Here is a 24869-nt window from a genome sequence, read left to right on the forward strand (position 1 = left end):
CTCTTTCACTGTTCATTCCCAGATATTGGTATATATGACTATCAAAATTCCCTTTCCTTTTAAGGGTACAGTGTCACTGCAAGATTGTCCTTTTGCTTTCTGTAGACAGCCTCAGGGGCTATCATGACAAGTCAGTGAGAGTGAAGCTCTGCTTCATATCCAGTGACACATGCCTTCTTATGTTCTTTTTTTTTTTTTGCATGAATGTCAGAAAGATGTAGTATGTGAACATTTTCAAGAAAAACAGAACTGTATCTTGATGGTCAGATAAGAATATCTGCACGGAGCTTTTCAGAGTCCTCTTTCAAAGTATCCTTTCTCACAATTTCTCATCTTAATCAATTTCACAGGTCCCCTTGTATATAAAACAAAGTCAAGTAAGTCAAAGACCCAGAACCCTTTTTTCTCCTTCTGAATTAGTGATCTCATACGTTTTGTTTTATAATTTATGGGAAATGGTGCGATGACACTTCTGGTAAGCAAGAGGTTGGCATCCAACAGACATACCTCTACTCAAACAGGCAAGTTAGAGAAAACTGCTAGCCTGTTATTAAAGGGCTCTGGCTGGGGACAGCAAGGGAGCATTCTACTTCCAGGGAAGGGGAAGCACTTGCCATATGAAATTCAGGCATTAAAAAACATTCCTGGGGGCGGGCCATGGTGGCTCACTGGCATAGTTCTCGCCTGTCATGCAGGAGACCTGGGTTTGTTTCCCAGTGCCTCTCCTGGGCTATCTCTGATTCAAATTTTAACACCATTTTTTCCCATTTCACTTTTGTATGGATTAAAGTATATGAAGGAACCAGTGTCCAGAGACAGGTGAACTATTACTTAACTTTGCTGCCATACTTCCTTAATTTAATTTAATTTATAAACTTCATTTCTAAGACCAGAATTCCTAGTCCTTGTTCTTAAAAATTGCTGCCCTCATCCCTGATGGCACTGGTGAAGACTCTTATTTCCCAATGGATGAAAAAGACTCCTTTATTTTTTTGGTCATGGATGGGATAGGATGCATTTGGTCATGCAGACACTTGGTCATACAGCGCTCTAGCTGCTGATTCACCTGAAGCTCCTTAGTCCAGGCATCCAAATCTTGGGCTTTTGTTGTAGCAGTGCAAGCTACAACACCTGGGCCAGGTGTCCTGGAACTTCTCCAGCTTGCTCTACCAGGGCTTGGGCTTGAGTTAGAGGTGCATGGCAGTGCTCGGTGCACTGATGCTTCTGCTGCGTCCATTCCTGGCTGTCCTCACAGCAGCTGGCACTGCACAGAAACTTGATGGCCTACATCTTCTGGAATTTCTCTATTTCCAGACCTTTCACCATGAAGTCTGCTGCCTGCTGCCTGCTGCAGCTCACCAAGGTGAACCACTTAGCACCTGCAGTGTGGGCCCCCCACATGGACTTTCCTAATGGCCATGGGATGTTTTGAAGTTAATTGCATTTCTGCCTCCATGCCCTTTCCCTTCCCCTCTCTCTGTTTGGGAAAATAGGGTATGGGAAATAAAAAAATCCTGGAGAGATAATGCTCAATTTGAATATTAAATTAGAAAGTTTTGAAAACGTCATCAACACTAAAAATAAAAGACCCAATTTCCTACTTTTTTTTTTGCGCAGGCAGGCACTGGAAATCAAACCTCAGTTTCTGGCATGGCAGGCAAGATTTCTGCTGCTGAGCCACCATCTTCTTATATCCAGTTTTTCGGGGGCAGGGATGTTGTTTGTAGTTCATATTTTTTTTTTTTACCATTTCTCTGGAAAAGTATTGAGAATTTTGCTTTTACAGTGATCAAATAAAGAAAGGTAGATTATTCTCTTTTGCTTTTGGATGTTATTTTGATATCAAAGCAATTTCTTAAACCTGTGATTGTTATCTAACAAGGAATGGAGAAATAGTGATGAGACTATCCTTACAGTTACTGAGGTGCCGTAATTTTAACATAAACATTTCGATGTTATTTCAATTGGTGTGCATTTTAGCAAATCATATAGAATGGACCTAACTTTCTCTTATCATCATATTAGCTAAGTAGAATTTCCAAGTGAAAGATTTGAAAATCTTAGTGATTTTGGAGGCAAGTGTTATCTACTTTGCAAAAGTGTGTGCTTCATTTTGCTCAGTAATAAAACACCAGTAACAATACATTTTGGTGTGTGAGAGTGTATTTGTGAGTTGGAGAAGTAGTTCACAATGGAGATAAAGTGGTTTTCAGAAGTTTATCATCAACTTAAATGCTAGCTAGATAAAAATCTAAATGGACTGAGTAAAAAATTAGTACAATTAATGAGGTCCTGAGAAAATGTTTTATAGAATCCTCCCTCTTCCCACACCAGTGTCATGAGTCAGTTAAATTCATCACCCAAATTTGTTGGGGTCTACCATATCTTAGGTGCTGAGGAGAGAAGCTAAGACATGAATCCTGCTTCAATGTGTTCTCCCCCTTAAATTAGGATTGCTAACATATTATTATGAAACTCATTTTTTGTTTCTGTCATTTTTTTTCTGGAAGTTTGGCATAGCATACTTCTCAGAATCTATTAAGTAGACCACCCAGGACATAGTAGGGATATAATACAAGGCACTTCTTTTTAATTTAAATTTTGGTCCAACTTGTTCATTAATTTGAAATTTGGGCAGTAAAGTATTCTATCTACACTGCAAAAAAGAAAAAGAGCCCAAAATAGGTTATATCAAGTTTTCGAATCAATTGTTTTGACTGAATACAAAAAATAAATTTTGACTACTTACTTCGGTTAAAGTGATTAAGCCCCTTGCACTTACTGTAGAAAAGGTGTTTTTGAACATCTACAAAATGCTCGTGTTTAATAAGGCTAGATACCAAGGATAAAATTAGAAATATTAAAAGAATCCTAGAAAAGTTGTCACTAAAACTTGCTTAAAATTCATAATAAGCTTGTAAAGAGTTAATGAGATTCTCACAATAAATGTCAAGTATCTATGTAATTTTGCAAATTTGTCCTTTCAGGTGAGTTCAACCTATGATAGCATTGCTTATGTTTGTAAATTGACGGGTTCTGAGGGGGTTTCCAGTTTTAAATATCTTTGTTACTGTCCAGCTAAGGCTCCAAAGTCCACCATTAAAGGTATATTACTTTGAGTTATTAATTTAGCAAATATTTATTAGACACCAATTAAGATTGCTGGACATTAGGAAGCTCAGACAATATTTAAGAGAACAAGAAAAATTTCAGGCTTCAAGAGCTCTTAGAATGAGCATACCACTTTGAGAGTATGTGAGGACTTTTATCTGAGAGTGTGAGGTGGGTAGGGGTAGTGCCATCAGCGTTAGGAAGAAAGTGAGATAGTTTTATCAGAAAACCAAACACTTTGTATTTTCCTAAGGCAATATTGCAAAAGTGTCTCATTTCATTCACTATAGTGATATCACCTAGTATATATATGAACCCAATACTTGACAATTGAAGAACCTATAAAAATTCTCTCCTTCTCCTACTTTGGCAGTTCTAATATGGTTTATAAATTTTATGTGCTATTTAATTTTTTAATTGTAAGAAGATAAATTACTTTATTTTAAAATAAATAACGAAAAAATAACACCATAAAGCACTGAGAGAATGAAAATTCTCTTACCAACATTATACTACCACTAAATTTATTTTTCCATTATCACTAAATAGAGATAGAATTATTCATATGCATCAAATTTGACATTGGATTTATAGTTGATTTGTAATGGTATGATGACTTTTACTTGTTTGCATTTGTCTCCTCAAACTCTGTTGCTTAACTTCCAGCATCTTAAAGTCTATATATGTTCTATATAATCAAAATATAAATTGAAAGTCATGCATTTTTCAGTAGCAATGCAGTTTCATTAGATGTTCCGATTTGGTAGTTTACATTGTAAGAAAACTTATCAATCTCTCTGAATTGTCTCAGCCAAATTGAAAAGGCTGAAAGAATTAAAAATGAAAGGGACAAACAAAAGAGTTTTTATTGACTTTGAGCTTTAAATTAATGTATTCTGGCTTAAAATGCAAAATAAACTTGGAAATATAAATGTCAGGTTCGCACATATAAGTTCTCATTCTATTGAGTGACTAATATAAAATTTATTAGTGCTATGTATGAATTTCCGCAATAGATGCTAATGGCTTTGAGTAAGTTATTAAGGCCTAAAAGATCAAAGATCCATGATTTTTAAGTTCCTTAAACACATACTTTCATAATTTACCTTTAGAAAATTTTCATAAATGTGTATTTATAGAATAGGTTAGGGTTTAAAATTTTATTGACAATTTTCCTATGCTTCACAGTATAGAAACCAAATTAGTTTATTGGTTCTTGCACACATGTTCTGGAGACAATTATGACTGTACCAAAATTTTCATTAATCAGAAACTAGTTAACTGGAAAACTTCAATATTTAGATTCTCTCTTTTAGGTGTATGTTATAAATAATAATTTTGTAGGACCTGAGTTAATAAGTATGATTTTATAACTATAACTATATATCTGCTGTGCGTTAGACACTGTATTGGAAACAAGACACAAAATGAGTAAGTCATTGACCCTTTGTCATGGTCAGGTCCATGTGTCAGCTTGGCCAGGTGGTGGTGCCCAGTTGTCTGGTCAGGCAAGCACTGGCCTGTCTGTTGCTATGAGTACTTTTTATGGACTTAAATCATGACCACTTTGGCTGCATCCGCAGCCAAAAATGAATGCAGTTGGGGTCAGCTAAGGGGAGTGTCTTCTGCAATGAGTGATGCCTAATCTAATCACTGGAAGGCTTTTAAGGAGGATTCAGAAGAGACAGTCACCCTTCCTGCTTCAGGCAGCAAGTCTCTCCTGATTGTTCATTGAGGACCTTCTTTGGAGCTGCCAGTTTGTGGCCTGCCCTACACACTTTGGGCTCTATATCCCCACAGTTACGTGAAACACTTTTATAAATTTTATATTTACAGGTATCTCCTGCTGATTCTGTTTCTCTAGAGAACACTAGCTAATATATACTTCCTTCACCAAGTTCTTTTTTAGTTGGTGACTTACATAAGTGAACTAATAATTACAATATAGTTTTAATTTTCTAAAAGTTATTCTTAGGAAAAATTAAGTGAATACATCAGGATAAAATTTCCATTTAAAAATCAGCAGCATGAAAAAATTTTCTCTTTCCTGGACACTTTCCGCCTCTTCATCCGCCATATTCCATCGTGAAACTTGCCAGTCTGGACAATGACCTCAAGACATGGAACCAACCTAAAGCACTATGTTCTTTCTAATTTGTTGTTGTAACCAGGGCTCACTTTATTTTTATTTTCCCGTAGTTAAAAAATCTCTCATAATTTTCTCATATATCCACAGTTTAAAGCATTGCTTAATTGCTGATAGTATTAATTCAGATCAGCTCATTTCAATTCTGATGGTTTGTTCAAGTCATCTTTCTAAATGATCCACATTGAGCAGTGTTCTGACTTCAGTTCTTTGTCAGTTTTTCTTTTCACAATCATGATTGAAAAGGAGGTAAAAATAGCAAACAAATCTGTAACTGAATTATCTCAATAAGGTGTTTATATTTAACTTAGGCAGCAATTAACCTTCTTTTTCTTTATAAATGTTCAGTTGTTGTAAGGAAAATTTTCTTTGTTGAAACTATTCTAGAAATTTTTAAATAATCATAACTCTTAAAGTTCTATAACTGTATCTACATTTAAATATATTTAAGTATACTCAAATGGAAACATAGTCAAATATATAGTGTTGTTCAGTTTCTGAACAGAATACATTATGGTCAAGAACATTTAGAAACATTGGCTTCTTCTTGATCCTATAACATTTCTAATCACTCTCAAATGCTCTATCTCCTTGATGCCCCGTCCTCCTTTATCTTCATGCCTACTTTCAAATCCAGCTCTTTAAGCAGTGGAATCTCCCAGTGTATAACATGATCACTGATAGTTACTTGTTAAAGAAATGCTTCTGTAATAATTTTTATTTCAGACCATGTTAAATATGTGTAGTTCAGTTGATTTCAACAGATGTCTCTGTGTTGTCTTCCCCATAGTAGCAAAGTACCAAAACTAGTGGGTTCGTGAAAGTCATTTAAGTTATTGAGACTAAATATCTTCCTCGTCTGTGAAGATATTGTGAGGAAAAACATTACTAGTAAGATCCTGAAAATGTCAACTCTCCTTTACTGTTCCAGAATTTTAAATTCTGTACCAGTGGACTTTTGACTTATAAATGATAGATTGAAAATTTTAATATTGGGAAGTGTATTAGTTTTTCAGGGTTGCAATAATAAAATACCACTAACTGGTTGGCTTAGACAATAGGAATTTTTTGCTCACAGTTTGGAGGTAGGAAGTACTTCAAGGTATCAGCATGCTCCTACTATTCTGAAGTTTGTAGCATCCTGGGGGTGGCTTGCTGGTTGTTGATCTCTGCTGGTCACGTGGTGACATGTCTCTTTTTGTCTCCTATGCAGCTTATTCTGTTACTGTAGTCCAATTTCCTCATGTGGTCCCTAGTCATACCTACAGGATTAAGGCCCACCCTGATTCAGTTTGGCCTGAATACTTCAAAGATCCTATTTACAGATGAGTTCACATGCACAGAGCGGGGTCAGGACTTGAACATGCCTTTGGGGGAGACATGAGTCAATTCACCACCAGAAAACCCTCAAGAGAAAGGAGCCACTTGTTCGAAGTCTTTAGAAGTTTTAAATTGTAAATCTGTGCTCCTATCCTGGTTTCTGCCACCTAGATGTTTTAGGGTTTGAGAGCTGACAGCCACGTGCAGACTTCAGGAGATTCTTGAACAGATGTGACGGCACAGGATTTGGATTCAAGTTTCTAGACTAGCCAAGGCCAGGATAGTTCCTGACATCTGCCACCTTCATTTTCCTTATTGCACAGAATTATAAAAATTCTGATTTCTATTTAAATTAAAAATTATAAAAAGTCTGATTTCCCAGAAAGAATCCACACAGATCTGCTGGCTGAGATTTTTTTCTTAATATCACCTGACCCTGGAACCATTATTTTTTCTTATCATTTTCACATTCTAATCTAGAGGTGATGAGACATTGTCAGGTGACTGCAGTGCCACCTTTTAATCATCTTCTGTTACTCTTTAAGCTCTTCTTTCGATATTTTATTCACCATTCATTCACTCTTTCACCTAAAATTCAATTTGTTGCCTTGTTTTTAGTGCACCATTTTTTAGGGGCAAAGCATTTATGAGGTATCTTTTCAAATAGCATCTGAAATTTCTTTTGATTATTTGTATGCACATTCCCAAATCTCTTAATCCCTTCTCCATTCTGTCAGTGTAAGAGTAAAAGAATAAATACAGAAAACATTTTTTTTTTACTTAAAGATCACCTATTGATTTAGTTAGGTTTCTTCAGTCTGGAACTTTTTCTTTTTTTTTTAGTCTTTTTGTTTGTCACTCTTGACCTTGTCATTTTTAAAGAATTCCAGACAGTGATATTGTGTCTTTCTGAGTATATCATCTCAGCAGGTACATGATGTTTATTTGTCCTAGTACTGATGATGTTAACTTTAATCTCTTGGCTATGGTGGTATTTACCAGGTTTTCTACTATAAAGTTACTATTTTTCTCGGTATAATTTTTTCCCTCTGTGTAAGTTTAAAGTGTCTTTTAGTGAATACTTTAGCCTAGGTACATTTCCTTTTTTTATTGTGATTTATTAAAACATTTTTTATTGTCAGATATAACATGTACAAAAAAGCAATAGATTTTAAAATGCAATTTTATCAAGTAGTAATAAAACGGATTTCAGAATTTGTATAGTTATAGTCCCACAATTTCAGGTTTTCCCTTCTAGCTGCTCCAAGACACTGGAGACTTAAAAAGAAATAGCAATACAGTGGTTCAATATTCTTACTCATTTGTTAAGTTCTAACTTCTCTGTTATAGCTCCTCCTCCTCTTGTGCACCTTCTCCCAGTCTTTAGTGATATTTGGGCTTTGGCTATTCTAAGTTTTTCAGGTTAAAAAGTGGTGTCAGCAGAGTGGTGCAGTGGTGGCTCAGTGACAGAATTCTTGCCTGCCATGCTGGAGATCTGGGTTTGATTCCTGGTGCCTGCCCATGCAACATTATGGGTTAGGGAAATGGAACTTGTTGATGTTCTTGGAGAGACTGGCACATCTGGTTTTTAGGACTTATGTGGCCTGGGAAACATCTGAATGTTTTAGGTTTCTGAAAAGTTTTAGTGCTTGAAACTCTTTTTTAAGAATCTCAGATAGACCCTAGTTGTTCTTTCGGGTTAACAAGAATGTTGTTGGTTGGGGGTTGGCAAACCGTGGCAGTTAGCGGTAACTAGCTTATACTTGCACAGGATTGGCTCCAGAATAGCCTCTGGACTCCATTTGAACTCTCTTAGTTAGTAATACATTTGTTACATTTCCCCCCCCTTTTGGTCTGGAAAACATTGTTGATCGCATTGTGCCAGGGCCAGGCTCATCCCTGCAAGTCATATCCCATTTTTTCAGGGAGACTTTCACCCCTGAATGTCATGTCCCAGCAGGGGAGAGGGTAATGATTTTCCTTGCAGATTTGGGCCTAGAAAGAAAAGCCATAAAAGAGAGAGCAACAAAAGACATTTCCTGGAAGTAACTCTTAGGCATAATTATAGGTAGTGTTAGCTTCTCTGCTATAAAAATAAGTTTCATATGGTCAAGCCTCTAAATCAAAGACTTGGCCTAATTTCTTGGGAGTCCCTGATGTTCGAGAGAGTACCAAGGTTTCTCGGTGGGAAAGTTTATTAGTTTCATGGTTTTTGTCCAGTCCTTCAAGATACCCTACCAATACTTTTTAGAATTATCAGCCCACCATAATCTGGATGTATCTGGGTACTATATTAAGTTGAACAGATTTATAATGTCTTTTTCCCATTCTGGACTCCATGTGAGTTGTTTACAAGAGCTATCCAGGCAGGTTGATTTAGATTGTATGTTACAAAAGATTTAGGTTCTAGACACAATAAATCTCTCTGCCTTTGGTCCTATACAGTGGGTAAAGCTTTGAAATACATACACTATAATCTTTGCCCTGTATTCTGATTTTCCTCAGTCCCAGCTAAATCAGCTTCATTTTTATTTCTAATTGAAGCTTGAACCCTTTTTTGGTTATGTTAATAGTTGTATGTAGCAATGCTGACTTTCAGAGCTGTAGAACCCCGGCTCTGAATGTTAGGTGTCACAGAGGCACCCAAAGTTCCAGGGCAATACCAGCTTATACACCTATAGGATAACATCTCAGAATCTAGAAATACACTTACAAGTCCCGATTAAGTGTGACTGCTGTAAGAGCTTACTTTTGCTTTAAACTTTATTTCTCTTCTTCTGTTTGCTTTGTGGTTAGTTTGTTGTTCTTTCTCTAGTTCCTCCAGGTAAGCATTTGAGTCATTGATTTTTGCTCATTCATTTTTTTTAATATAGGTATTTAGAGCAATACATTTCTCTCTCAGCAGACCTTTGCTGCATCCCACAATTTCTAATAAGTTGTATTCCCATATTCATTTGTCTCTCTGTATTTACATATTTCACTAGCATTTTCTTCTCTGACCCACTTACCATTTAAGAGTGTGTTGTTTAATCTTCGTGTATTTGGAATGTTCTGGTTCTTGGGTGGTTATTAAGTTCCAGCTTCATTCTGTTGTGGTCAGAGAAAGTGCTTTGAATAGTTTGAATCTTATTAAATTTATAAAGAGCTGCTTTATTTCCAGCATATGTTCTATCCTGGAGATCATTCCATGAGCACTAGAGAAGAATTATATCCTGGTGTTTTGGGGTGTAAACATATGTCTAATTCCTTTATCACATTGTTTAATTATATATTTCCTTGTTTGGTTATTTTGTTTTTAGAGAAGAGTGGTGTATTGAAGTTTCACAAAATTGTTGTTGAAACATCTATTGCTCCTTTCCATTTTGCCAATATTTGCCTCATGTATTTTTGATACTTGATTTGGAGCATAAACATTTATGATTGTTATTTATTCTTGGAGAATTGTCCTTTTTATTAATATGTAGTATCCTTCCTTGTCTCTTGTGACATTTTTTTAACTTTTTTTATTAATTAAAAAAATTAACAAACAAAACGTTAAGAGATCATTCCATTCTACACATACAATCGGTAATTCTTAATATCATCACATAGTTGCATATTCATCATTTCTTAGAACATTTGCATCAATTTAGAAAAAAAAATAAAAAGACAACAGAAAAAGAAATAAAATGATAACAGAGAAAAACAAGATTATATATACCATACCCCTTACCCCTCGCTTTCATTTACCACTAGCATTTCAAACTAAATTTATTTTAACATTTGTTCCCCCTATTATTTATTTTTCTTCCGTATGTTCTACTCTTCTGCTGATATAGTAGCTAAAAGGAGCATCAGACACAAGGTTTTCACATTCGCAGAGTCTCATTGTAAAAGCTATATCATTGTTCAATCATCATCAAGAAACATGGCTACTGGAACACAGCTCTACATTTTCAGGCAATTCCGTCCAGCCTCTCCACTACATCTTGAACAACAAGGTGATATCTACTTAATGCATAAGAATAACCTCCAGGATAACCTCTCAACTCTGTTTGAAATCTCCCAGCCGTTGACACTTAGTCTCATTTCACTCTTCCCCCTTTGGTCGAGAAGGTTCTCTCAATCCCCTGATGTTAATTCTCAGCTCATTCTAGGGTTTTTCTCAGTCCCTTGAAGCTGAGTCTCAGCTCATTCCAGGATCCCCGTCCCACGTTGCCAGGAAGGTCCACACCCCTGGGAGTCATGTCCCACGCAGAGGGGGGAGGGTGGTGAGACTGCTCGTTGTGTTGGCTGGAGAGAGAGGCCACATCTCAGCAACAAAAGAGGCTCTCTTGGGGGTGACTCTTAGGCCTAAATTTTAAGTAGACTTGACCTATCCTTTGTGGGGTTAAGTTTCATGTGAACAACCCCCAAGCCTGGGGGCTCAGCCTATAGCTTTGGTTGTCCACACTGCTTGTGAGAATATCAAGAATTCAACTTCGGGAAGTTGAATTTCTCCCCACTCTCACCATTCCCCGAAGGGGGCTTGCAAATACTTTTCCAGTCACTGATCAAATCACTCTGGGATCCATCGGGGCATCACTCTGGGCAAACCAACAAAATCTCATGTGCTACCTGAGATTCCAAGTACTTATGACATTCAATCAAACTATCTACATGAGTTATATTAGGAAATGCTCTAGTCAAAATATAAATTTTGTAATAAATAAACATTTTTTGCTTTAGTCTCACACATAAGGTGACATTTTAAAGTATTAATTATCTATTTTCAACACCCTGCAATAATGACATTCCTTTGTTCTTTCTCATGCAAAAACATTTCTTAAATTTGTACATTGTACATTTCACTATTATTATACACTCTAGGCATTCCTAGATTATACCATCTCTATCTTTACCATCTATCTTTCTTTCTGATTTCATTTATGTCCCCAGTCCTCCTCCCTCTATCATTCTCACATTCAGGTTCATTCAGTGTTTTAACATAATTACATTACTGTTAGGAAGTATTGTGCTGTCCATATCTGAGATTTTATATTCAGTCCTGTTGCACAATCTGTATCCCTTCAGCTCCAATCACCCAATATCTCACCCTATTTCTATCTCCTGATGGTCTCTGTTACCAAGGAAATATTCTAAGTTTATTCACTAATGTCAGTTCATGTCAGTGAGGCCATACAGTATTTGTCCTTTTGTTTCTGGCTAATCACACTCAGCATAATGTCCTTAAGGTCCATTCATGTTGTTACATACTTCATAACTTTATTCTGTCTTACAGCTGCATAATATTCCATCTTATGTAAATGTCACAGTTTGTTTAGTCAACTGTCTGTTGATGGACATTTTGGCTGTTTCCATCACTTGGTAATTGTTAATAATGCTGCTATAAACATGTAAATGTCCATTTGTGTCCTTGGCCTCGCGACCTTTGAGTAGAGACAGCATATACATGGGTCCTGTTTTTTAAACCATTCTGCCAGACTATGTCTTTTGATTGGAGAGTTTAATCCATTAACATTCAGTGTTATTACTGTATGGGTAGTACTTTCTTCTACTATTTTGCCTTCTGGATTTTATATGTCATATCTAATTTTCCTTCCTTTTACCTTTACTCATAGTCTTCCTTTCTACACTCTTCTCCACACCTCTCTCTTCTGTCTTCATATCTGTCTCTAGTGTTCCCTTTAGTATTTCTTGCAGAGCTGGTCTCTTGGTCACAAATTCTCTCAGTGATTTTTTGTCTGAAAATGTTTTCATTTCCCCCTCATTTTTGAAGGACAATTTTGCTGGATATAGAATTCTTGGTTGGCAGTTTTTCTCTTTTAATAATTTAAATATATTATCCCACTGTCTTCTCGCCTCCATGGTTTCTGCTGAGAGATCTGCACATAGTCTTATTGGGCTTCCCTTGTATGTGATGGATTGCTTTTCTCTTGCTGCTTTCAAGATCCTCTCTTTCTCTTTGACCTTGGACATTCTGATTATTAAATGTCTTGGAGTATGTCTATTTGAATCTGTTCTCTTTGGGGTACGCTGCACTTCTTGGATCTGTAATTTTAAGTCTTTCATAAGAGTTGGGAAATTTTCAGTGATAATTTCCTCCATTAGTTTTTCTCCTCCTTTTCCATTCTCTTCTCCTTCTGGGACACCCACAACATGTATATTCATGCGCTTCATATTGTCTTTCAATTCCCTGAGTCCCTGCTCATATTTTTCCATTTTTTTTCCCCTATAGTTTCTGTTTCTTGTTGGATTTCAGATGTTCTGTCCTCTGGTTCATTAATCCTATGTTCTGCCTCTCGAAATGTACCATTATAGGTTTCCATTGTTTTTTGCATCTCTTCTACTGTGTCTTTCATTCCCATAAGTTCTGTGATTTGTTTTTTCAGACTTTCAGTTTCTTCTTTTTGTTCCTTCCTTGCCTTTTTTATATCCTCCCTCAATTCATTGATTTGGTTTTTGATGAGGTTTTCCATGTCTGTTCGTATATTCTGAATTAGTTGTTTCAGCTCCTGTATGTCATTTGAATTGTTGGTTTGTTCCTTTGACTGGGCCATATCTTCAATTTCCTTAGTGTGATTTGTTATTTTTTGCTGGCGTCTAGGCATTTAATTACCTTAATTAATTTATTCTGGAGATTGCTTTCACTTCTTTTATCTAGGGTTTTCTTGCTGGATGAATTTGTTGTCTATCTGTTCTTTGACATTCTGTTCAGCTTTATTTGAACCTTTAGCTTAAGTTTTGTTTAACAGAGGAGAATTTTTCAGGTCTTGTTTTCTTGTTTCTTTCCCTGCTTGTGTGGTACCTTTTCCCCACACTCACTTAGGAGGGTCTGCTTAGATATTATAGACCCCAGCCAGATTTTCCCAGACCAAACTGGCCTCCTATCAGGAGGAGAGAGTCACCTGCGTCGGTTTTCCCTGAGCATGAGACCCAGCAGGTTGAAGGACTTTCCTGTGAAGTCTCTGCACTCTGTTTTTCTTATCCTGCCCAGTATGTGGCGCTTGTCTGACTGCAGGTCCCACCAGCATAAGATGATGCAGTACCTTTAACTTTGGCTGGGGGTTTGTTGGAGACAGAGGAGAGGTTGTAGGCTGGTTTTAATGGCTTCAAATTACCAAGCCCTGGTGTCTGAATTCCTTGATGGAGGGATTCCACCTGGGTGGGCCTTCACCCCTCCCCTGGGGAAGGCACAGGCTCCAGATAAGCCCCCAAAAGAGCTCACTTCTGCCTATGCCTGGGTCAGTTGCAGCCTGAAAAGTCCTGCCGCTGTATCCAGAGGCAGTCAAGCCTTTATAGATACACAGCCACAAAAACCTGTTTCCTTCTTTTTTTTCCCCCTTTTTCTGTCAGTCCTGCCCCCTTGGTGCCGGGGCAAAAATGAGCAACCTCCGCTTTGATCGGGTTCACCTAAGCTGGGGGCCTATTTTTAGTAGTCAGAATTTGTTAATTAGTTCCACAATTGGCATTTGATTGTGCCCAGTCCCTGCTGCTGGTAAAGTCCTTTCCTTTCCCCTCTGGGAAGCGGCCTTTGGGGGAGGGGTGCTGGCCGCCACAGCTTTGGGAACTCACGGTTTTGGGGGGTGCTCGCAGCCGGTCCGGCTGGTCCAGACTGGGGTACGCTGTGTGTCTGGTCACTGACGTGGCCCCAGGAGCTGTTCTGTACTGTTTCTGGTTATTTAACAGTTGTCCTGGAGGACGAACTAAACGCACACGTTGTTAAGCCGCCATCTTGACCCGGCTCTTGTGACATTTTTACATTGAAAGTTTATTTTGTCTATTAGTATAGCTGTTCCAGCTTTCTTTTGATTACAACTTGCATAGAAGTTCTCTTTCCATCCTTTCACTTGCAATCTTTCTGTATCTTTGTTCTAAGATGGGTCTATCATAAGCAGCATACAGATGGATTGTGTTTTTTAATCCATTCTGCCAATCTCTGTCTTTTAATTGGTGAGTTTAATCAAAGTTAACTGCTGTAAGAGCAGTTTTTATGAAGTCTACCACCTTACCCTTTAGGTCTTATTTGTCAGATCTATATGTTCTTTTAACTTTCTCTCTCTCTCTCTTTTCTTTTTGTATGCCGTATGATAGGGGTTCACATTTCATTCTTTTTCCATGTGACTATCCCATTATTACAGCACCATTTGTTGAATTTTCTTTTTTGGGGGGGTGGGTGGGTAGGGTCCGGAATTGAACCCAGGTGTCCCCTGTGGCAGGTGAGAATTCTGCCATCGAACTACCCTTGCATCTTCCCTTTTTTATCCTTTAAGTTACCTTTACTGATACTCTTCAATTCTGTGCCCTCCTCCAGACCTCCCTCTCTGCCTCTTTTTTTTCAGCGGACAGAACTCCTTTTAGTATTTCTTGTAGGGCAGATCTCTTCTTGAGAAATTCTCTTAGCCTTTAGTTGTCTGAGAAAATTTTAATCTCTCTCTCAGTTTTGAAGGACAACTGGCTGGATAAAGAATTATTGGCTGGAAGTCTTTCTCTTTCAGGATCTTAAATATATCATACCATTGTCTTCTTATCTCCGTGGTTCCCATTGAGAAGTCTGAACTCACTCTTACGTAGTTTCCCTTATATGTAGTGAATTGCTTTTCTCTTGTTGCTTTCAGGACTTTCTGCTTCTCTTCAATATTTGACAATCTAATTAGTATGTGTGTTTGAGTAGGCCTATTTGGATTTATTTTATTTGGGTGTCATTGGGATTCTTTGATTTGCATATTTATGTCTTTTATTATAATTGAAGAGTTTTCTCCATTATTTCTTCAACTAACCTTCCTATTCCTTTACTCTTCTGCTCTCCTTCTGGAACACTGATGATCCTAATTATTGTGCTTTTTGCTTTGTAAACACTCCCCTGAAATCCCATCCCATTTTTCCCATCTTTCTTGCCATTTGTTCTTTTGTGTGCTCAAGTCAATTGACCATCTTGGTTTTTCCACTTTTTTGTCCCTGACGTCCTTATATAATGGAGAAGCCCTTCTCTGGCCACTCGCATACTGGAACTGCAGTCCTGGTCATTTTTCTGTCTTTTCTTTCATTCCGCAGAGTAGGGGTGAACTCAGACTTTCCTATTCTGTCATCTTCCTAGAAGTCTTCTAATCTGCTTGATACATTTCCTTTTTGTTATGAAACTTTCACCCATGGATTTTAGCCTCCAAGTACACAAAATCTGAGTAAGGATGTGGTAGATTCAATTATGTACCCAGATTTAGATTTGCTCTTAATCTTTATCCATGTCCTATGGATATGAACCCATTGTAAACAGGATTTCTTTAAGATGTTATTTTACTTAGGGTGCTGCCAACTAAAACTCCAGATTAATGGAGTCATAAGTAGAAGAGATTCAGACAGAGTAAGAGAGAAAGCTGTAGGGAAAAAATTCAGACAGAGTATGCAGGGAAGAAATTCAGACAGAGTAAGAGAGAAAGTTGCAGGGAGCAGCCTGAACCTGGAAGTCAACAGAAACCTGAAGGGAAAGGAGAGAACATCACCATGTAATATGAAAGCCAAAGTTTACTATGAAAATGAGTAATTTAACTAAATAATGAGGGGCCAATTCAAGCAGCATGTGCAAATATCGTATGATGTAAAAAACCTTGGTGGGTTCAGGAAAGCAAAGGGCAACTAATTTAGTGAGGGAGAGAAAGACATACCATGAAGCTACAGAGGTAGGCAAAGGGAAGATCATAAATAACTGTGTAGACTGTGATAGAGAGTTTGGTGTTTCTTGTGAGTGCAGTGGGAATCAGATGAGGCAAGACAGTGAAATGGTCTTATTTTCCATGCTAGGGGTGATTTTTCATTTTGTGAAGAATACATTTGAAGGGCTATAAGAGTTGTACTAGGAAGACAGATTGGCAGAAAATTATCCTAGAGACAGAGGACATGGGCTAGGAAATTGGTGGAGAATTGGGGATGGAAGGAATTGAGCAGATTCAGTATATGTTTGGGGAGTAGAATAAATAAGACATTGCTAATGGATATCTGGATTGAAGGAGAGGAGAGAACAAGGGCCACTCCTAGTTTTCTGAATGAGCAATAGGTGGATAGAGATGTTTTATAAGATGGGGAAGACTGGTAGCAGAAAATCTGAAGTTTGGTTCCAGACATGTTAATATTGTGATGCCTATGAGAGAGCCAAATGGAGAAGTGGGTAGCAGCATATATGAGTCTGCAGTTCCTAGTCTTGGAGTGGGAGTCAGTAGCAATAGAGGGAGTATCTAAAGACATGGGATTGGAGGACTGAACAGAAAGAAAATGAACCAAAGCTTAGAGATTCCCAGTATTTGGTGGTCTAGTAGAGGTGAAGGAGACTTCAAAGAAATAAAAGATGATTGGGTGGAGAAGTGAGAGTTGTATCAATTGAATATAATTAGTATAATGAAGCCAAGAGAGAAGAGTGTGTCAAGAATGATCAACTGATTTGAAATCTACCGAGAATTTGAATAAGAGAAGCTTAAAAATGTAATTGGCCAGGTGGAAGTCATTGGTGAACTTGGCAAGAACAAAACAGAGTGGTGTATAGAAAATTCATTTAGTTGTGGGTAAGAATAGTTGGGAGATGAGGAAGTGGAGTACATGTAGTACATGTAGAGTAATCTTTCCAGATGTTTGACAGTGAATGGGAGAAGATAAATATAATTAGAAAGAAATGTGTGTGTATGTGTATGTGTGTATTTTGAGAGGGGATATTATGGTGTGTTTGTGTACTGACATGAATAATCCTCTACAGATATAATGATGAGACAGAATAGAGAAGGAAGGGCTAAAAGCCCTTTCAGAAGATTAGAAGAATGGGATCACTGGGCACCTGACATATGATAGCTTAGGGGTTACTTTCTAGAATTTAGGACCTATCAGAGAAGAGAAGCTGGCAATTTAAAGAATATATAATACATGTAAAATATTTTTCTTTGACTAGTGGGGAAGTAACTAAGTAGAGAAATTTGATATTAGTCATCACCATTTCAAAGTGAAATCTGTTAAGGCAACTTGACCTTATGTAACTAGAAATTCCAGAGAATAAGCTAAACTCTTAGCAGTCATAAAGGCATTCAACATACTAGAAAGACAGCAAAAAAATAAAATCAATACCTAACTCATATAGAAGTAATATCCAGTTAAATTACAATGGAAAATGTTTCTATCCAGTAGCAACCAAAAATACTAGATAATTAAAAATAACCCTTATAAGAAGTATGCAGGAGTCATTGAAGTAAATGACAAAATTTTATTAATAAAGGTAAAAAATTAAGTAAATTTCACCATTTCAAGGTGAAATCTGTTAAGTAGTATAGTTTTCCTCCAGCTTTGTTCAGCTTTTAAGATGCAGATGCGTTGAAGTGAAATGATTTAGACCTTGTATGAATGTGTAATCCATGGACCGGCTACATTGGTATAACCTACAATTATTAAATTGTAGACTCTTAGGCCTCAAGTTCAGAATCAGAAATTGCATTTTAATGAGGGAATAAGGCTGAAGATTCAAGTTTGAGAAGAACTGATTTATATCTCCTAGTATTGGGGTTTTCCTCAGCATTATTGTGTTGAATAGGTGTGCCTCATCATACTCTAGATTTCTTTTATACCAGTTGTGTGACCTTGGACTAATTGCATAATTTCTGTATATTAGATATCTAATCTGGAAAATAGGGATTATGACAGTTCCTGTCTTTTAATATTATTATGAATATTAAGTTATATAACATGGAAAACAATTTCTGTCATATAGAAAGTTTTGAAATAATGACTATCATCATAATCATTTTCATCATGGGAATAGATGGCACAGGTGGAGTGGGGTAAAGATCAAGGCAAATAAAAGAAAAAGAAGCAGTGAGGCCACAGGTTAAATGGATTATATGTAGGAATTCTCTGAATGGTCACAGGAATTGAAATGGGAGGGTGAGTTCCCTGAGCTAATACGAGAAGTAACCAAGAGCAAGGTAATTGAGAGCATGATGAAGGGGTAAGGGTTACATAACCAGACTGTGTGTACTGAAAGGAGCAGTACGGACGCATGAAAAAAATTAAGCGAGAAATGGCTGGACATAGCCTTTGGAGAACAATGAGGGCCTCCTTCCCAAATCCAAGTTTTGAGGAATTGTGGTCCCCACTCAGCCTCTTACCAGTGTGGTAAAATTACACATTCTTGATGTCCTTTGAACTTCAGGACCTTAAATTGTGGATGATGGTTAGTATCCTCTATTTTACAGGTGTCCTGTGTTCCCATAGTGCTTTCTTTACTAACACAAATATAGCATTTATTGTGACGTGTTTATATGTCTGCCTCTCTTCATTAGACCAAGATGCTTTGAAAGATAGCAATGTCATGCTCATTTATAAGAGGTGCTCAAGGTACTTAATTGTACCGAGCCTCATTTTTCTTATATGTAGACTGACCTTGCAGATTCCTTGTGAAGATTTTCATTTTTTTTTCAAGGAATGGAAAATACTAAAAAATATAAACTAATTCAGAATATTGAAAGGATAGAAATCTGACTAATTTATTATATGAAGTGAATAATACTCAATAAGTTAGCATAAAAAAATAACTGATTAAACCAATTTCATGTAAATAATATGCATGTGAAATTAATGGCGCATTTAACAAGTGATTTACTAAAAAGCTTTTTCCCTAAAACAATGATAGATGTATTTCAGGAAGTTCATAACATAATTCATCTCATTAATATTCCCATTAAAAACAAATATCTTTAAAGGGATATATATCTGCTAGAAATAAAGAAGCAGATCATTATTTGAAGGCAATTTGACCTTATGTAATTAGAAATTCCAGAGAATAAGCTAAACTCTTAGCAGTCATAAAGACATTCAACATACTAGAAAGACAGCAAAAAATAAAATCTATGCCTAACTCATATAGAAGTAATATCCAGTTAAATTACAATGGAAAATGTTTCTATCCAGTAGCAACCAAAAATACTAGATAATTAAAAATAATCCCTATAAGAAGTGTGCAGGAGTCATTGAAGTAAATGACAAAATTTTATTAATAAATGTAAAAAATTAAGTAAATGGAGAAAAATATGATTTTTGAATAGGAAAATATAAATATGAGACCTATTATTTCAAATAAATTATAGAAATAAATAATTCTAATAGGAAATAAAAAAATTCCAATGGGATGCAACATTTTTAAAAATAATTATTAAGATTAAAATATAGCTAAGAAAAATTTTGATTAAAAAGTTTCTGAACTAATAAATACTGACATATTTTATGTATCTGTAACAATTCAAATATAGTGGCTTGGTATGAGAAGAGATAGATAAATGGAATGGATTATGTTGCCTGAAACATATAGGGAGAGTGTATTTCTAGAGGCTGGTTAATGTAGTGCTAATGTAAACCCTAAAAACCAGTGACTTGACTCAAAAAGTTGTATTACTTGCTTACCTACAAGTTCAGAGAGTCATCAGGGTGCTCTGTTCCACATAGCCACTTAGGGTCCCATGCTGACAAAAGTTCCATCATTTTGTGACTGTATGATTTGGAATATATGACTTCCTCAGCCATTGATAAAGTGGAGGGAAGAATTGGAGCATGCTAAGTGGTTCTTAAATATTTCTATCCAGCAGGGGTTTGTGTCACTTCTGCTCTTGGCCAACTGAACATTTGTATCACCCCACCATACTGCAAGGGGGCTGGGAAGGGGAGTAGAACAAGATATTGATGAGAACTCAAGTAATTCCGGCCACAGCTACATAGTCATTATAATGTAAATACTAACAATAGACTTAACCAACACTCATGATAATATGGAAGGATATGTGAGTGTGGTAAACCTGGGGAAGTGTAGAAATGCTAAATTGTCATATACCACGATAAGAGGCTAGTAAATGAAGTCCAAACTGGAGAAACTGAGCAATAGCAGTATAAACATATTTTTCAAATATGGAGGCAAATGCCAGGAAAAAAAAACAATATGAAAAAATTAGAAATGGTTGCCTTTGGAAATACGAGGTTGGAGAAGTGGCACAAGGGATAGCTATGAATTATTATTTTTTAAAACAGTAATAGTTTTGGCTATGTACATATGTCACTTTGATAAAAATAAAACTTAAACTAGGGAAGGGATAGAATTCTGTAAATAGTGTTGGCAGTTTGAAGAACTAACTTGAACTTGAACTAAATTGAAAAACACTTTTGGATTCTAATATCATGCAATGCACCAAATAAATTCTAATTGGATTTAAAGGTTAAATGGATAAAACATATAACCATACAAAGTAAAGGAAAAATAAGTGAATATTGAGTGGCTTTTGCTATAAGGAAAAATATTTAGACATAAAACATTGGGCAACATGATAAATGAAAAGAGATAACTTTGGGTAAAATTGTACAAAAATATGATAAATTTAAAAGGTAAGAATCTAAAACATATTCTCAATATGCGCAATAAGCATAAACTTGTATATATGTATTTATGTATAATATTCCTTAATATATTAAAAATAATTTTAAATCATTATGAAAGATAAATGTCCATTCAGACAAATGAGCAAGGATCTCAAACAGGTAACTTAAAGAAGAAGTAATATTAACAAGAAATGAATGAAAAATTTCAAACTCACTGGTAAAAAATGAAAGGGAAATTAAAATAAGGTAGCATTTTTGACCATTTGAATTGGCACATTTTGAGAAGAAATCTAATTAATGCTGGCACAACTGCAATGAGGTAAGAACTCTCATATGTGACTGCTGAGAGTGAAAAGTGGAATAACTTTTTATCCGTTAAAATGTAGCTGCATTATTAAGAGACAAAGAATTTATTTTAAAGATCGTGGTTAAAGATAGTGGAGTAAGATTAAATAAAAAATACTCCCTTCCCCACCAAAAATCAAAATAGAAAAGTTCAGCAAGGGAAAAAATTGAATTGCCTGCAGCAGTAAAACATTTAAAAGGGTAAACTCTATGTGTTAAATGTGAAAGAAATGAATCCAACTAAAATACATGCGTTTGTAGCATAGTTCCATGGAGCTCCTTCCAAAACTCCTGTGCTCAAATGCTCACTTACAGTTCCCGAGTGGGGAAATAAAGAAATTAGTAGTCAAACTCTTGAGAAATTTTCACTATATAATTGAATTTGGAATGAAGTAGGCACCAAAGGAATATAAACAAATTACCCACAAGTGCTTAATGCTATAAACAAACAAACAACAAAGAATAAAACCAAAAGAACTTAGGTCAGTTCAATAAAATGAGATTTCAAAGGCAAAACAATTGACTATAGAATGCAATGAAAATGTATTTTAAGGGACCAAGGAAACAAAAGGAGGTCAAACCATACTACTTTCTTAAGTAAAGTAGAAAAAAAGCAAGGAACTAAATAGGCAACTGAATATTGAGTTGTTGATAGAAGAAAGTAACAGTGAGTTCCGAGAATGCCAAAATGATGATAGCAATTAGAGAAGATGATAGCAGTGGAGGATAGGCAAATACTATCCAATATGAAAATAAATGGTTTGTTTCTAAGGTGGAAAATCCATCATTTGTAAAAAAGAATGTGCTTATAGATATGTAAGGGAAGAAACTTTCCTTGAAATGAAGGAAGAACTGCATCCATATATCAGTTATACCTTCCTCCAGAAAAAGTTAAAAGACAGTGAAATAAAAGTTGATCAAGCTGTTGAACTTTGAAGATAAAGTGATAATTTTTAAGGTTTTAAATTTAATTCTTAACTTAAATTTAAAGTGAGTTACCTTATAGGGCAAAGGTTAGACTGGCTTTGATTTCTTCACAGCAAAATCTAATACCGGAAGATAATGTAGAAGTATCTATAGCATTCTAAAGGGAGTAAAGTTGGATCTAGGAATATTACATGTATGCAAGTAGTTTTTCACTTCAAGGAATCTGAAAGCTAATCTTAAAAATGAATCATCCAATAATTAGAATTCCAACCCTCTAGCTCCCAAGAGAATAACTGGCACTGTAGAAAGCTTGTAGGGTAATTTATAACAGAACAATAATCCAGAAGTATTTTCTAGTTCGTCAGTGTTATTGAGATATTAAGATCATTTGAAACAAAGGTAAAGGGCAGGACACCAAACCATACATACAAGATGTTCCTAAATTTGTAAAATATTATAAATGTATGTATATATATAATAGTTTATAATGTCTTAGTGAAATATGGCAAAATGTTATTACTCTTCTCTGCGGGAATAGAAAAGGGCAATTTGGTGATTAAAATTTTTTTTAATTACGTTTATCTTTCAAATGTCTACAATGAATGCATATTGAAATTATTAAAATCATTCAGTGTTCAATTGAAAACTAGGATGAAAATTGTTGCATTTGTACATTCACAGATGTGGCCCTAGATTATAAATGTGAAGGCTGGAATAGGTGTTCCCTTCAATGATTATACTCTTCAAATATTTACTACATTTTACTGACTTTGTGGCAGGTGCCTGATTCATAAGATATAGTCTTTTCTTCAGGGCATGTAATATGGGGAGGAACAGAAATATAAATAAGTAATTTCCAGAAAATATAGTTAGTACACTGATAAAGATAGATATGAGGTAGAACAGGGAAATGGAGAGTAGTTTGCCTTAGAGCAAGCTCTGGCTCCCCACAGGTAAGTTCTTCCTTGTGGCCAGTCTCCATTATAGCACTTGTCATATGGTCAGACTGAGAGCCTTCCCAGACTTTTCCATCTTCTTGATAACTTCTCTGGTCCAGGCTACATCATCTTTCACCTAGACGACCAATTCAGACTGTCTGGCTTTGCAACTCATTTGATCTTTCCCTGCATATGAGGCAAACTGTCTTTCAAAAATACAAAATATTCATATAATTCCCTGTTCACAATTTACCTGTTTCTGTTAAAGCTTGGAAATGGTTTCCCATAGTTCTTACAATAAGACCCTTTATGATCTGTCCCTTATACACCTCTTCAGTCAGTTCTCTTTCCTGCTTTGACACTCGGTTTATATTCCAGCCATACTGTACCTCTTTCTGTACTCTGAATGTGTCTTTAATGGGTTGAATGGTGGCCCCAAAAGATATGTCCACCCATAACCTGTGACATGATCATTTTTGGAGAAGGTGTCTTTGCAGATGTGATTAAGAATCTTGAGATAAGATCATCTAGATTAGAGTGATCCTTAAATCCAATAACCAGTTTTCATTGCAAGAGAAGGGAAGGGAAGGAGACACAGGAATAGAAGGCTATGTGAAGATGGAGACAGAGATTGTAATGATGTGTCTACAAGCCAAGGAAAGCCAAGAATTGTTGGCCACCAGTAGTAGTTATCAGAGAAGCAAGGAATGTATTCTCCTTGAGAGCCTCCAGAAGAAATTAGCCCTACAGAAACCTTGATTTCAGACTCTGGCCTCCAGTACTGTGAGTGATACACTTCTGCTGTTTTAAAGCCATCAGATTTGTGGGAATGTGTTATGGCTGCCCAGGGAAACTATTTAATACACTGTTTTTGCAGTATTTTGCCTCAGGAAAAATAAAGAGATGTTTGGTTTTTTCCTTTTTATCCTTTTCAGCTAAGTCTTCTCATCTTTCAAATCTTAGCTTAAATGTTATTTCTTTGGGGAAGCCTTCCTGACTCCCTAACTGTTAACTCTTCTTACTTTTTATTTCAATGGTATCCTACAGATCCACTGTTATAAAACTCATACATTTTATTGTAATTATTGTTTAGATGATAAACCGTATGGAGAGTGTTTTTGTTTCCTAGGCTGCTCAGGTAAATACCATGCAGTGGGTTGACTTCAGCAATGGTCATTTATTCACTCATGGGTTGGAGGCTAAAAGAAACTACAAATCAAGGTGTCATTAAGGTGATTTTTTCTTCCTAAAGACTTATGCTCAGGGGCTGGCTACCAAAGATTCCTTGGTTCTTAGTTTGTCACATAGCAAGGTTTCCTGGTCTCTCCTTTCTCTTATGTGTTCTGTTGGTTTCAACTTCTTTGGCTCTGTTTTCCTGTCTGAATTTCATTCTGCTGATAAAGGACTCCAGTTCTAGGATTAAGACCATTCTGTTGGTCTAGGTGACCTTAACTGAAGTAACGTCATCAAAAGGTCCTGCTTACAATGGATTCAAACCCAAAGAAATGGGTTAAATTTAAAAACATGCTTTTTCTGGGGTATATACCACTTCAGACCACCACAGAAGGTTCTGGGGAATGCCAAGGGTGAAAAGGTGTGTTCAGATCAGAGTATACAGGGCTGAGTCTGCCATGGTAAAGCAATAGTACTATATCCTTTGGGTCAGGACTCACAACCTTGAAATAATACAGGTAATATTAAAGAGTACCCAA

General features: G+C 36.2%; 1 long non-coding RNA gene and 1 pseudogene across 3 annotated transcripts in view; one reads left to right on the forward strand and one right to left on the reverse strand.

The window, feature by feature from the left end:
* LOC143681431 (uncharacterized) overlaps positions 1-24869 on the forward strand; it is a 215269-nt gene that overhangs the window by 146076 nt on the left and 44324 nt on the right. The gene's annotated exons all lie outside the window — the stretch shown is intronic.
* Positions 956-1401, reverse strand: LOC143679563 (protein FAM136A pseudogene; annotated as a pseudogene).

The sequence above is a fragment of the Tamandua tetradactyla genome, chromosome 4 (assembly GCF_023851605.1).
Source record: "Tamandua tetradactyla isolate mTamTet1 chromosome 4, mTamTet1.pri, whole genome shotgun sequence".
NCBI classification, from domain to species: domain Eukaryota; kingdom Metazoa; phylum Chordata; class Mammalia; order Pilosa; family Myrmecophagidae; genus Tamandua; species Tamandua tetradactyla.